Source organism: Protopterus annectens, chromosome 3.part1, assembly GCF_019279795.1.
Source record: "Protopterus annectens isolate FY-2018-M chromosome 3.part1, PAN1.0, whole genome shotgun sequence".
NCBI lineage: Eukaryota > Metazoa > Chordata > Ceratodontiformes > Protopteridae > Protopterus > Protopterus annectens.
The window spans coordinates 946,764,705-946,779,399 of NC_056732.1; the positions used below are offsets into that span (position 1 = coordinate 946,764,705).

Sequence of the window (14,695 nt, forward strand, 5' to 3'; positions counted from 1 at the left end):
TATGTCAGCAACCAGATCTGCTCTAAGTTACAGCACAAAGGCATGAACATTACAGAAACAATTGATATTGGCAACATCCTGGCCGATCCCTCTCAAAGCTGCACACTCTAAAGGCAATATTACAGCATCCATGGGACCGGACAACATCCCAGGCTGTATTTTACACAAACTTCAGATCGTACTGTCTCCCCACCTACGCACTATGTTCAATAATAGCCTCACATCAGGCATAGTGCCCCCTGAATGGTGCACAGCAACAGTTATCCCACTCCACAAAGGTGGCGCCACAATGGACCATGAAACCTATTTCCCTATAGGCCTGACTAGTCTGGTCTGCAAGGCTATGGTGCACATCATGGATCACTGTCACAGAGACATTGGGTACCTCCCAACCTTTGGCCCCTCACTGTTTGGCATTGTTAAGGCTGGACCATGCCTCCTAAACCTGGTGGACTTCTTAGAGACAGTTGCCAAGGCATTAGATGAAGGTAAGGAGGTCCACACAGCCTATCTAGATCTCTCATAGGCTTTCAACACCATTCCTCCTTCTGGTATTATCAACATACCCATCCGCCTGAACATTAACCCCTACGTCATGTGATGGTTTGCAAAGTGGCTCATGGACAGAACCCACACAGTGGGAGTTGCATACCCTAGGTCCAGCTGCATACCAGTTACAACCGGCGTCCCCCAGGTCTCAGTCCTAGGACCCCTCATGTTCAGTATATACGTCTCTGATGTACAGACAAGCACAGGAGGGCTTTGGCTGAAAAGGTTTGCAGATGACTGCAAAATAGGGGACATAATTGTTTCCCCAGCTGTTACAGACACCCTCTGGAAGTGTCGCACTGAGACGGATACCTGGTGTTAATATCATAGCGTCAAGTTGAATGCCTAAAAGTGTATAGTCATCCCCTTTGGATATAACTAATTACCCATAGACTATCACATAGGTGCTAGTCCCCTACATACAGAAAAGGTAATACGGGATCTGTGAACCCCAGTAGATAGCAATCTCTCCTTCGATACCCATAATGACAAGGTGGTTAGAATATGCTTCTACATGGCCCCACTAATCTCTAATGGGTTTGCATCCAGATCAGAGGGGCCATTGTGACTCTACACATGTCATATTAGACCCATTAAAGGATACAACACCCCATTTGGGATATACCTTACAGGACAACTGCAACAGCTTGGAAGACCACACCAGTACCACACCAAGAGGATTACTACCCTCAAACAGATGACCTATGCAGCCCAACCTACGAAACTCCAGCTGTACTCAGTTGCATACCACATACTCACAGGTGATCTCTGTTTGACATACAAGTCTCATGTCCAACCCTGTATTGCTGGATATGCTCCACCTAAACAGAAGCCCCTGAGAGCCACATGCTCTAGGGATATACACCTAACCACAACGATGAGTAGGACATGCTGGACAGATAGATTCCTGACCCAGACACTCCCTATGCTTTGGAACATGATTCCAATGTACATCAGGCAGGGCCCCTCATGAGCACTCTTCAAGGGAAACCTTGACATGTGGATGGGAGACAGACATGTACCCCGGAAATCACTGCAGTGGCTCTGCTGGACAGAGGCACAGGAAACTATTGGCTCTGCCATTCAGAGGCACAGGAAACCAACCTATGGGGGTGGTGAAAGCCAACACACGCTAGCTAGGCTTACAGATACCCTTGGTAAGACAGCCTTGTACCTACCTTTGCACATATTACATGTCTTATGTACATGGATAGTTAAATAGCTCTTCCATTTTACTTTGCTATCATGCTGATAAACTGTCGGCTCACTAAAAGACATATGTATGCTGTTATTGTGTATTGTAAATGCCAATTGAGATAACTAATGTTTGTCTAACATTACAGTAATGCTGTGTAGCTTGTAATACATATCTGCCTGCAATACTGTACATTACACAGTTATTGGCACAATATCCCACAATGCAAAACATACTTGCACAGTGGCCCAACCTTCCACATGTTATTCTCTGTAATACACCCATACATATGGCTACATTTACAATATATCAACATATACTATCCCATGTTATAGCACATACTTGTTGGACCAGCCCTGCCACTGACAGTGACTGGTGAGGAGTATTTCTATTCAAAGCCCTTATATAGCATCCCTTGTGGTGTATGCGGTGTTTGCCTTGTGACCTACAGCAGTACACACAAATACTACAAGAGTTACTATGCTCAACAATACATCACTACAAGATAACTGTTTCCACTATATGGATTGCTTGCACTTTAAATACTACATAATAGTACTACATACACAGACATACTGACTGTTCTACATACCTTATTAGTAACCCGAGGTGTCGTTAACTGTTGATTCAATCCTTTTCAGTTTGTGTTTCAATGTTCTTTGTAACATTCCGCTGGTATATACGGATGGTTTGAATGTGTGATAACACATTATTTTCTAGTTACATATCGGTAACATGTGGTATCCTGTCCACCAATTGCTATTCTAAAGTAGTTAACTGGATGCACATCAGCTGTGCAGCTACTCCATTAGCCGATACCATGGCAACAGTGGTGTATAAGTGAGTACTCCTTTTGGGCGTTGTCCATTTGCCTTGCTGTCGAGGGAGATGGCCTAGATGTGTTATTGCGATATATTTCAACAGCTATATGGAGACACACAGAGATATATTAGCTTCATGACTCCCGTGGACTGTGTGTAATGGCTAGACAATTTAGTTCTACATGTGAGTACAGCTGTTATATTTTGGAACAGTGCTACTTATGCAGGGTTTGTTTGTACCTGATACTTCTGCAGATGTTTAAGTCTGGCAAGGATGTTTGGCCAGCTGAAGGCCGTATGGCTATGCATGAACTGTTATGTGGTGTACAGTGTGCTCACCAGACATCCTTGATTTGGTGTACAAGTGTAGCATACTGTGCTGTTACTCACTAATTCCTAACACATCCCGGTGTACGCACAACCCTCTGAAATGGGATTAGTGCAAACAAACCCTATTACATCAGCAGCTGTTCCATTGTATAACAGCAGCTATTTCACATAGGGCCATGTTAGTGTGTCTCTGACAAGGTATGTTAAGGCTTCTGCAGATATCTTACAGTGTGTGAATGATTTGTGATGTTATTACAGTTTGCATTGTAATATGTTTGGGTATGGGGGTGATGGTGGGTGTGCTTAACAGATGCAGGTGTGTAGCAACTACTTTTATACATAATCACTATGTGCGTGAGGGTTCCTTCCCTATTTGAACACCTATCCTTTTGTGGACTAATACAATGGTAATTGCAGGCTGATTCATTAAGGCACTGTTATGTGGTTCCTGTATAGGATGCAGGTGATGTTAGTCCTTGAATTCCCATTGGTAATACATCTGAATGTAATAACGTGTTGCTACATGATAGCTGTGTATTTCTGTCATAGGTATTTGAAGTCATCGTAGTTGTGTTGGTGACTGACCCTCTTTGGCTAGGGTTGCCACCTTTTCATATGGCCATAGTGGGACCTTTTCAGGACACACATCTGATTTTATAGGCCGACACAAACCCATGGGCAGTACAAGAACTTTCCTTTCTTGTCTAATTATAAGCTTATTCTTGTAGCAGTTTAGTTGCTTATCCTGTTTCCTGTAACATGTAGGTATTTTAGATACAGAAATAACTATTGTATGCAACTATTACAGTACATATGGGACATAATTATGTCTTACAATCCCAGAACATTTGCCACATTTAATATATTTGGTCAGGACACAACCACTCAAAGAGGGAGTGTCCCTCGCAAAGTGGGACAGGTGGTAACACTATCATTGGCTTAAGTCCATAGCACATATTTGTAATAGTGTATAGGCATATATTCTCCATATCCTTTGTTCATAAAGGTTGGTAGTGGCGGAATGTTTGATTGCTATGGTCTATGTTATACACATATATGAACACTTCAACTGCTGTATACGGGAGACCTATGGAATCCTGAAACCACAGTGTTTCGACGCACACAGTGCCGGGACCAGACTCCCATACCCCACATTACCGACATCGACAGTAACTCGCGAAGGTAACATGAACATGGAACACACACATGCACACACAGACACACTGCTACCCAACACATCCAAACAAACCATCCTACACTACGTATGAGCAGGTGGCCAAACCCCCCCTACACCCCCCATGAAGGTGTCTGCGCCCCCCACACCACACTCTACTTTAATATTCTACATCCTAGGTCGCGCAAACAGACGCACAAAGCTAACCCACAACCACACATTACAGTCCTCCAAGAACACACACCAAACACAGAACAGACACTTACACACACTACAGCCCTAAGAAACACACATACACACAGTAACCTACCCAAACCGCAACACCAGAAGCACTGACTAACTGTCCATTAACATCGTGAGATTACACCTCACCCATCTGGTGTTTTGGTACTGTGTTCTTTCGGACCTTAAGCCTCGGGATTATGCACATCGGTATGTAAAGCAGTCAGTATGTGGTAGGTATCTCATTTATATGTACCTCCATGGTTATGTAGATGTTGTTAACCTATCTATATATCTACATATATATGTATATCCCCATATATCGACATATCTCTCTCTCTCTCTCTCTCTCTCTCTCTCTATATATATATATATATATATATATATATATATATATATATATATATATATATATATATATAAAACTATATATATATATATATATATATATATGTCCTATTTCAACACATTCCTACCTTTTGTGTTTTATCTTGTCAGTATACATGACTGCCATTGGTACATCTCAAGTAGCTTAGTGGTATGTTATTGTGATGAATGTGTACATGGTTGTGTGTTCTAATCCTGGCAGCGATATCTTACCTCTCAGAGCAGGCACTGGTAGTGCAAGGGTAATTAACGCACATTTCAGCAGTTGTGTGGTCCACATGTTTATTATTCCATTGGAGAACTACCTATATATGCAAGCTATGTTTAAGGTATACTATGTAACATGTACATATCTGTGAAGATTCCTGTCAGGGATACTCCCCATTATTTGAAACTACATCCCTGATTACATTATACAAACCCCCCTCACTGACACTCTGGGGAATCCTTGCAGAGTGGGTGGTGAACAGTAGTTACACCCCAGGGATCCCGCAAGTGGCTCTGCTCCACAGAGGGACAGTGAATTGATTGATGGGGTGGCGACAGCAGACACGTTTTGCCTATGCTTATGAGTGGCCTCGGCGGTTGGGCATGTACCTACCTATGTATCTATGAAGCTGTACATATAGTATGGACACATGCTGATAGCTTAATTTACTGTTCAGATATTGACTTACCTTGTACCAATGGCAGTTGTGTGTACAATAGTTGAGGGTTACCTATGTAGGATGCACACAGTAGACCACCTATACATGACAATTTACAGGTGGTCGTGTGTGTGTGTGTGTGTGTGTGTGTGTGTGTGTGTGTGTGTGTGTGTGTGTGTGTGTGTGTGTGTGCCATCCATGTTTGCTGTGTGCGCAGGTGGGGAAGAGTGTCAGTCCCTGAGTGCCTACACTGTCAGTGTATGTGCTATACGTTCCCCCTTTGCCAAGACATGGGCATACTGGGCACGCCTCCGTCTGCCTACTGGGGCTAGCACAGGGTGTTCGTGGTCTGAGCCCCCTGTGCCTGTGGGTCCCTTGGCAATGGCGGTGGGCTGGGAGGGCCTTCACCATTCTGTCCCTGCTGCAGCTCTTTCCACAGGATCATATTGTGTAGCATGGCACATACTATGAAGATGTGGGCACAGGTTCCTGGAGAGTACTGCAAGGTTCCACCAGATATGTCCAAGCAACTGAACCATGATTTCAGCATCCCAAACATGCACTCTATGATGATTCTGGTTTCTGTGTGTGTCTCATTATGGCATTCTTGTGTGGCTGTGTGTGCATTTCTGATGGGAGTCATCAGCCACTTTTCCAGTGCTTAGCCAGCATCCCCCACCAAGTGGCCATATGGGATGTCCCCCCTGGCAAATACCTGATACAGCTGTGAGGTATGCCAGATGTGGGAGTCGTGATAGCTTCCAGGACTGCCAGCACACACATCCATGATAATTCCCTGGGCATTGCACACAACCTGGCAGTTGATGGAGGGGAATCCCTTGCTGTTTATGTAGTGCCTACCCTGCTCACCGGGTGGTGACTTGATGTGTATGTGCATGCAGTTTATTGCACCCAGTACCGCCGGGTAGTCTGCCACATGGTGGAAGAGACACATATTGCTGGCCAACTCCTCCTGCATTCGGGGGAAGTATATGTGCTCATTGGCATGTGGTAACATGGCATCCAGGAACTGGTGAAGTACCCTGGTTGCTGATGCCTGTGAGATCACCATGATATCCCCAGTTGGCCTTTGGAAGGTACCTGTGGCTAGTATTCTCAAGCTTACACATACCTTCGTGTCCACTGGGATGGGTTCCCCTCTGTTACTTCTGGCTCTGAAGTGTGGCCGGCACAGCTCAACAAGTTCCTGTATGATGTCCCTGTCCACCCTGTAATGCTCTACTATCTCCAGATCATGTAGCCCCTGGTAAGTCACCCTGGGTCTGAATACTCGTCTCCTCCTCTGGTGCCTGAGATGGTTGTCAGCATCATCCTCCACACCACTGTCAGTCTCCAACACATGCTGGTGAATCAAAGCTATGGCAGCCCTTAACATTTACATATTAAAAGTTCCCTGTCTGTATACACCAATGGTGCAGAGTGTCTGGGAAGACACAAGTGTGTGTGTTGGGCTTTCACACCTTATACTATTGTGCAATGGATGATGCTGGTGTAATTGGGTGTGTTTGTGCTATTCCAGCTGCAGGGTATCATAATTATTGGTTTTACAGCAGGTACTGCTATTGTGGGGCCTTTGGTGATGACTTACGCTTGTCTGCCATGATTCATCTATTGCCCTTTACTTCTATTTTCAACCCGATTCACCTCCCATTGTCAGGCATGTATCCAGCTGCCTCCTTTCTTGTTTTGTGCTTCCATAACCCAGGATTGTGTTTGGAAATGTATTATGTAGCTGATCTACTGCAAGTCTGCTTTGTTCTGCTGTGACAGTTCTCTTTTCTTTGCTGTACAGTACCTCCCCTTTCCTGTTCTGCAGGTAGCTGCTAGCAGCCTTGTTAGCTGTTGTCTATGGCCCACTGTGAGTTTCTAGGTGTTAATTACTCATTTGTACTCCAATTACCATGCTGCAGCATTTCTTTATTGTTTTCCCATATCCTTCCTGTTTCAGCTGTGGTGCGCGCCACTCACAACCGTTTACCCGGTTTTGTGCGCGTTTTCATCCACGTTCACATGAACTTTTGGTTACCTTGTGTGCTGTCAGCTAAGCAAAGCTATGGCTACTTCCACACCCCTATCCTGCGGCTTTGCTTAGCAACATGCAACATGGATTAGCAATGATTCAATGTGCTTACAGCTACGGTGGCGCTCCCCTCTCTTGATGTCATCTTTATCTCCAGGCCACTCCTTGGTGTTGTAATGCTATGCCATGTGGTGCATCCTTACACTGGCGGGGCATTTGCGATTCAGTATTACTTGACTCATTTGCATGGCATTGACTGCTAATTCCTAGTTACCGCACGGAACACTGTCAAAGACCCTTAGCAACCCTTGTGCCATGGTTGTGGTCTAGCATGCGTGCCATTGACTATTATGGGGATATCATGAATTGCATTACATTGCAGTTTTATGACATCTGAATATATTTTCCTTGTGATCCCGTTTGTGCACCGATGCACTGCGGTTTTACTTTGCGTTGGTGTGGCCATGAGATTAAATGTTATTTTTTATATGTTGTGCATATTGTTTTATGCCATTGGCTATATATTTAGCCATTGGCATATATTAACATTATAATATATACGTTTGGTCCACTTTCCTGGCTTCGATTTTATGTTTGACAAAATGTAAACCGTTTTTTTGGTTTACATTTCTACATGCTTACGTTACACCTGCACAACTTCATGAATCGCTATATACCTTCATTTGCATGCTACACTGCTGTGCATGGGATAATTAGCATACATGCGCCGGGAGCTGTGCAGCTCTGGTGTATGCTGGTAGTGCATGTGGAAACAGCTCTTACCTGAATCGCTCGACGGCCATATTTGGTGCTAGATCGCCGAAGCTACTGGCGCAAGCTTCATGAATCCCGGGGAAAGTGATAAAGATGCTCATGTTAGATTAGCATCTTAAGGAAAGAATGCAAGCTTCTAGAGTGACCTACATAAATAGCTCTAGCCTAAGGGTGCTATTGGTGTTTCTGGATCAAAGTACAAGTAGCCCTTATCCCAGCCTTACAAGTTCCAGACAGAAATGTGATAGACTGGAAAGGAAACAATCACACAAAAAGTCAGTTTGTGGTGTTGCTGAAAGAATATGACAGATAAGGAGAGAGAGAGAGAGAGAGAGAGAGCAAGAGAGAACAAACTATAGATTGCAGTATTTATACAGTGCAGGGTTACTACTAGCACTACTCAGCATTTTCTTTACATAATCATTTCATCAAAATCAGCTGTAAGGTAAGCTACTGGTCCGCTGTTGTTTCTGCATAAAATAGATGTATAAAATGCATTTCTCAGGTTAAGAATATCGGATTTCACATAAATCTGCACTGTGGTTCAATAAAATAACTGGTCATATATGACAGACTAAACACATCTGAGTTTTCAATTCATTAGTCACTGCATAATAGATTATATGCATAGGACCATTTCTTAGGACCTCTGTCATTGTCAGGGATGCTGTCGAGAAAGATAGTACAGCTGCAGGTAATCACTTATATGCTCAACAATGCCCTCATAATGCTACCAAGATGTTTCTTCCACAGTTCCCTAAGTGCATAATGAGATGTGCAGGTAAGTGCATTATGAGATGTGCAGGTAAGTACATAATGAGATGTGCAGATAAGTGCATTATGAGATATGCAAGTAAGTGCATAATGAGATGTGCAGGTAAGTGCATAATGAGAAGTGCAGGTAAGTGCATTATGAGATGTGCAGGTAAGTGCATAATGAGATGTGCAGGTAAGTGCATAATAAGATGCGCAGGTAAGTGCATAATGAGATGTGCAGGTAAGTGCATAATGAGATGTGCAGGTAAGTGTGTAATGAGTTGTGCAGGTAAGTGCATAATGAGTTGTGCAGTTGAGTGCATAATAAGATGTACAGGTAAGTGCATTATGAGATGTGCCGGTACTGATCTGATCCAGAATTCTGTTTACTCTTCCACTAGGCTGTACACCATGCACAAATGGTGCTTGGATTAGTAGATCAGGGCTCTTTACTTCAGTAAAAAGGACTTGTTTATCATGCTGGTAGAAAACTTATCGAGACTAAACAGATTGCATGCCAGCTCTCAAATCTCTCTCTAAAGTCATTAAACTCACTGATAGCCAGCTCATCGAGGCAACTGATCCTTTGACTGCTGTATGTTTTATTAAGAAGTGGAAAATGAAAAAAAATGTTTTGCCCCTCTACATATATATAAATAAATGTGTGTGTGTGTGTGTGTGTGTGTGTGTGTGTGTGTGTGTGTGTGTGTGTGTGTGTGTGTGTGTGTGTGTGTGTGTAGAATATATAGGTACAGTTTCTTTAGTCATTGATTAATTTGGTTAAAAAGGAATTTGTTGTCGTTTTAATCAAATTCCTTCTCAGTGAATGCTATGTTAATGCTGGCAGTGTGTTTTCTTCTGAAATTGTAGTGTAGTAGGGTAAAAAGTTTTATTGTCCCTCCTATTGTACATTTTTGGTATATTTATGTAGCAATGGGGTGACCCACAAACACTTGTGTGTGCGCAAGTGTTTGCATGCACACATACAGCAACTTTGAGATTGTGCAGCTGAACAGGAAGGGAACAGCTGTAGTTTTCTATATGTTTCTGTTCCTCTTCATTTATAATTGTGTGCTCTCATTTCCCACTAAGATAATTTATAAGCTGGGGACTTAGAGGGGATTGATTAACTCACTCTTGATGAATTATCCATTGTTTAAATGGCCTGCTAATCAATAAGCAATGCAAGTATAGTAGAATCAGTTGTCTCACGTGTCAGTACAGATTGTTTCTGTCTTGAGATTGTACTCTAAAAACTATAATATGGAAGAGTGAGAACAGAAACTGGACACCCAGTAAGTTAGACGTTATTGTATGCATAGCTACTAGTGGACAGTAAAAAGAGTAATATGCTATAATGCTTTGAAAAAGAAAGCAAGTCTTTCAGCTGTGTAACAACTAAGGTGATGTCATAATTAACTCGTAATAATTCCTTTTTCATGTTTCTGTGAACCATTTAATCTACCATGATTCATTACTAAAGCAATTCAGTAATTAGAATCACTGGTGCTCTCAACTATTGGCTATACATATACAGTACCTGAAGAACAGTCGAATAATTCATTCCCATAACGACAGAGCAAAAAGTACCTTTAAACTCAGTTCCTCACTAAAATGCATTAAATTATTAGCCATCCATGCATGCCAGGAGTGACAACATTTTTATTACATTGACAAATTAAATTTGTTCTGCCTCTTAATTTAGCCGTAATATGGTACTTTGAATTTAGGCATACTCTAAAAAAGCGTTAAAGTATTTAATGAGAAATAGTTAAATGAAATGAAATATACCTTTATAAAAATGTTACATGTTTTGTGGCAACCTGTCAATGCATATGCAACAATGCCTTTCCTGCTTAGTGTCAGCCTACACTAAGCAGAGGCACAGATACTTAAACATGTTCTGTATGACACCCACTAATAAAATCAGTATGTGTTATGTGTTTTGTTCCCCTTAGGTACCTACTTCAGTTCAACAAAAGTTTCCCGTGCACAGACTTTCCATGGATATGCCTGTGATCAAACTGAAGAACATAATCAGTCATTCTCTTCTAGCAGTTATGGGCACAGCTACAGATCAGCTCTCGTCCAGAGATACCAGGAGTTGGTTGACCAACGTGCTCGTATCAGGGAGTGAACAAAAGGAAAAAAACATGTGAACTGTATACAATGTGATCAGAAGAAAGTGTCAGCTGAGACAGTGTCAAATTAAGAGGGATTTTTATCACTGCAAACAAAAGGAAATCACACTTACCAGTCCAACAAAAGATAAAATAGAATTTTTCAGCTAAGTGTAAAAAACTTTACACTTGGTTTGATCCTTGTTAAAATATATAGATTTTGGTAAGTAACACAATTTAACCAGAAAGCTGTGATGAAAAAAAACTGTTTCTTGCATTAATTCAGCCTCTTACTTGGTTGACCATCACTGTCACACAGCCTGGAAGATACAAGCATATGCAAAGTAATGTTCCAGTAACTGCCACTGCTACTTATAGAAAATGCAATTGTTGCTGTCAGACCTCCTGCTAGTTATGGTGTACATGGTTATTTATGATCTATTGGCTACATGCCATGGCATACCATTTCTGTACCTTTAGTGTATAATACAGTCAAACAAAACAAATCAAATCTTTTCACCAAATGATGAGTTTAGGAAGGCAGAGTGTGATATGCAACTACGTAACCTCAATTGATCCATCGTGTTTCTTAAATATAAACATAACCTGTCATTATTCCCCATCCATCTTTGAGTCTTCTTTTGCAGTAAAAACAAAATTAGGATGTAGAATATTTAATTTAGAAGGAACGTTTCATATAAATGTAAAGTGAAACTCAAGAAAAAGTAATGAAAACGGAATATGCAAGCACTTTCCAAAGTGTAAGGGTACCTGAGATGAGTGTTGAACTGAGACTGCTTTGCACAAGGTGAACTAACCTTACATTGTCTTCAGACTCTGCAGTTTACATGATTCCTAGTTTATGCAGCTTTCATGAAAGCACTGATATCCTTGTTTTATTCGTGTTACTTACTTGTTTGATCCTTTTAATCACCCTGGGCTATCATCTCAGGAATTCTTGCACAAACAGTGTTCAACTCAATGCAAATGACTCATTTTGTAAATGTTGTTAAGCATTTTATGTAGTCAGAACCCAGGTTATATATTTAGTGGTAAAGTAGCAATTCAGCTGCTTAAATATATGAACTCAGAGAAAAGTTGACGTGGATCGAGAGCATGACTTAAGAATTCTGCATGTCTGAATTTTCAGCTCAAAGCTATTTGTATGTACATTTAAATATCCATGGTTCTCCATGAAAGAAAGCCATCTGAAAACAATAAAGGCAACTGACTGCATGAATATTTGATTTACTAGTCAGGGATGATCTACTGCAAAACAGTGATTAAAGACATTAAAACTTGTAGATTGTGCCAACAGGAAACAGAATTAAATTAAGTTTGGCCAGCCAAATTAGCTGTAACAGCACCATTGTTTTGGATAAGGGATCTCATTATATGGACCTCATGTTCAACTGGCTGCCTGCTGCATAAGTTATGACTTTAAATATCTACTCATCTTCATCTTTTGGATGAATACTAACAATATGAAACATTTGTTTCATTCCTCCTGCAGACTATACTTTTAACAATGAAGAGCACTATTCATGTACAATGTATAATGTGGAGCATGGCTTGTAGACCTTAGAATGGCAAAAAAAATATTTGTGGCACATAAAAAACAATGCGTAATGGGGTGAGACCTTGTGTGTTGTGTTATTCTGTCCTATTGCTTAATGACAGTACCCTGACAACCAATTTCCCATGTTAATGTATCTACTCCCTAATAGTGTGCAAGTCAAAAATGGTATACCACTGTTGTATTCACTGTTCCAATTTGTAGCCATATCAGTCCCCATCCTCTGCTTTGATGTTGGCAGCAGAGAGTACCATGCAACATGCTTGCGCCATCAAGGCTAAAAGCCCCCTTAAACCTCTGTTGCATGGCAGAAAATCTGTACCAATGATGGAATCATGTGTTATGCTAAAAAATATCTGCTGCACACAGCCTTCAACTTCCTCCACACTGTAATGCTGGTGAGTTCCAGCCAATAGGAGTTCAGAGAGTACCAGATCCCATCATTACCTTAGTATGATACAGAACCCCAGTATGGTGACTCATGGATATCTTTATGAATCACAATCATGAGTAAAAGTGGACCACAGCATTGTAGTATAAGGGAACATGTTAAAGTACAATAGGCCTTAATAAGTAGCTATACATATGCACATTGGCATGCTAGGTACCTCTATGTAGTTTTCGTAAAACTGATATCTGTGCTGCCATAGAGTACTGTGATTCATGTCTATGATTCATTGTAGTCATGATGGTAAACTAAATATGGTACAAAATATGCTTTTCTACATCAGTGCACTGTATTTATGAGTACCAGGGACCTGTCACAGAAAAGACATAAATAATTTAATGCAATTAAAGAACATTTGCATAGCATACATACTTTTTGTATATAATTCTGGATCTTAATCATCTGAAGAAAGAAAACACAATCAGTAATCAGCTGTCAAACAATAGATATGTGAAAGGCTGGAATTTACACAAGGGAGAACCACTACCAGGTATCACACACATTTCTTGTATCATAATGTAGGCATCCAAGTCTTCTCTTCAGATTAAGTGGAATGTTACCAAATACTCTGGTATAACTTAAAATGCTTTATTGTAATTTAAATAAAAGTAAACAAGAAAGGATACAAAGGAGGGCTACTAGAGGATGAAGGACAGATAAGGAGGCCAGTAAAGAATAAATCATGTTCAGAAAACAATGAAAAAATCTTTACAGTAGCATAAGAAATGTTTAGAGGCACCATACCAAAATACTTTACAAAAGTAATAAAAACTCTGACCAGATGGTTTAAAGGTAGTCCATAAAATGGTTGTCTTCTTTGAAGTCAAACCATGATTATTTTAGGTCATAGTTCAGAAGGCATTTAACACGGTCACTTCAAAACTTAATGGAAAAAAAGTACAATTTGATTTCAGTACTTCAAGACACACTTTCTAGCAATGATTAGAATTTTATAGTACATAAAACATGTGAAGCAGGCACACATGGTAGAAGGCCCATATACAGCTTAATATAATTTCACATTTTAAATTGCCTTCTCTTTTTCTCCTGTACCTACCTCCAACATAAAAAAACTCTTAACTAAACTTAAACCCACCAAATTAGCAGCAGACAACCTCCCAAGTGAATACCTACAAATCGCAGCTGATGCTCTGGCCTACCCAGTATCCATCTTGATTAACCGATCTCTGTCAGAAAATTACGTTCCCACACTGTGGAAAGTATCACATATAATTCCCCTCCACAAAGGCAGACCCTCCACAGAACTAACCAATTACCACCCCATAGCTATTCTCTCTCCACTCTCCAAAATACTAGAGAGAGATGCATACACTCTCAGGTCTCAGACTACCTCCTTACTAACAACCTCCTTTCCAATACTCAGCATGGTTTCCAGCCAAACCATAGCACCACCACTGCCTTACTCTCCTTTACTAACACTATCCTTAAGCATAAAAACAATGGCTCTCTCTCCTCTGCTACTTTCCTAGACCTATCTAAAGCATTTGACATGGTCCCACACAAACAACTTATCTCTGTCCTCAATAACCTATCCTTCTCGCAATCAGTCACCAACTGGTTTCAGAGTTACCTGTCTGACCGCCAACAATCCGTTGTATGGCAGAATGACATATCTCCCCAACTACCTATCTCCA

The 14,695-nt window shown here is 41.1% G+C and overlaps 1 long non-coding RNA gene across 1 annotated transcript in view; it reads left to right on the forward strand.

The window, feature by feature from the left end:
- The window catches only part of LOC122798311, a 1,180,841-nt gene extending 1,166,715 nt beyond the window's left edge, over window positions 1-14,126 (forward strand). Inside the window, exon 3 of the long non-coding RNA XR_006364242.1 lies at window positions 10,855-14,126. This is a non-coding gene — a long non-coding RNA (uncharacterized LOC122798311). The remainder of the gene's footprint in view (window positions 1-10,854) is intronic.
- The last annotated feature ends 569 nt before the right edge of the window (window positions 14,127-14,695 follow it).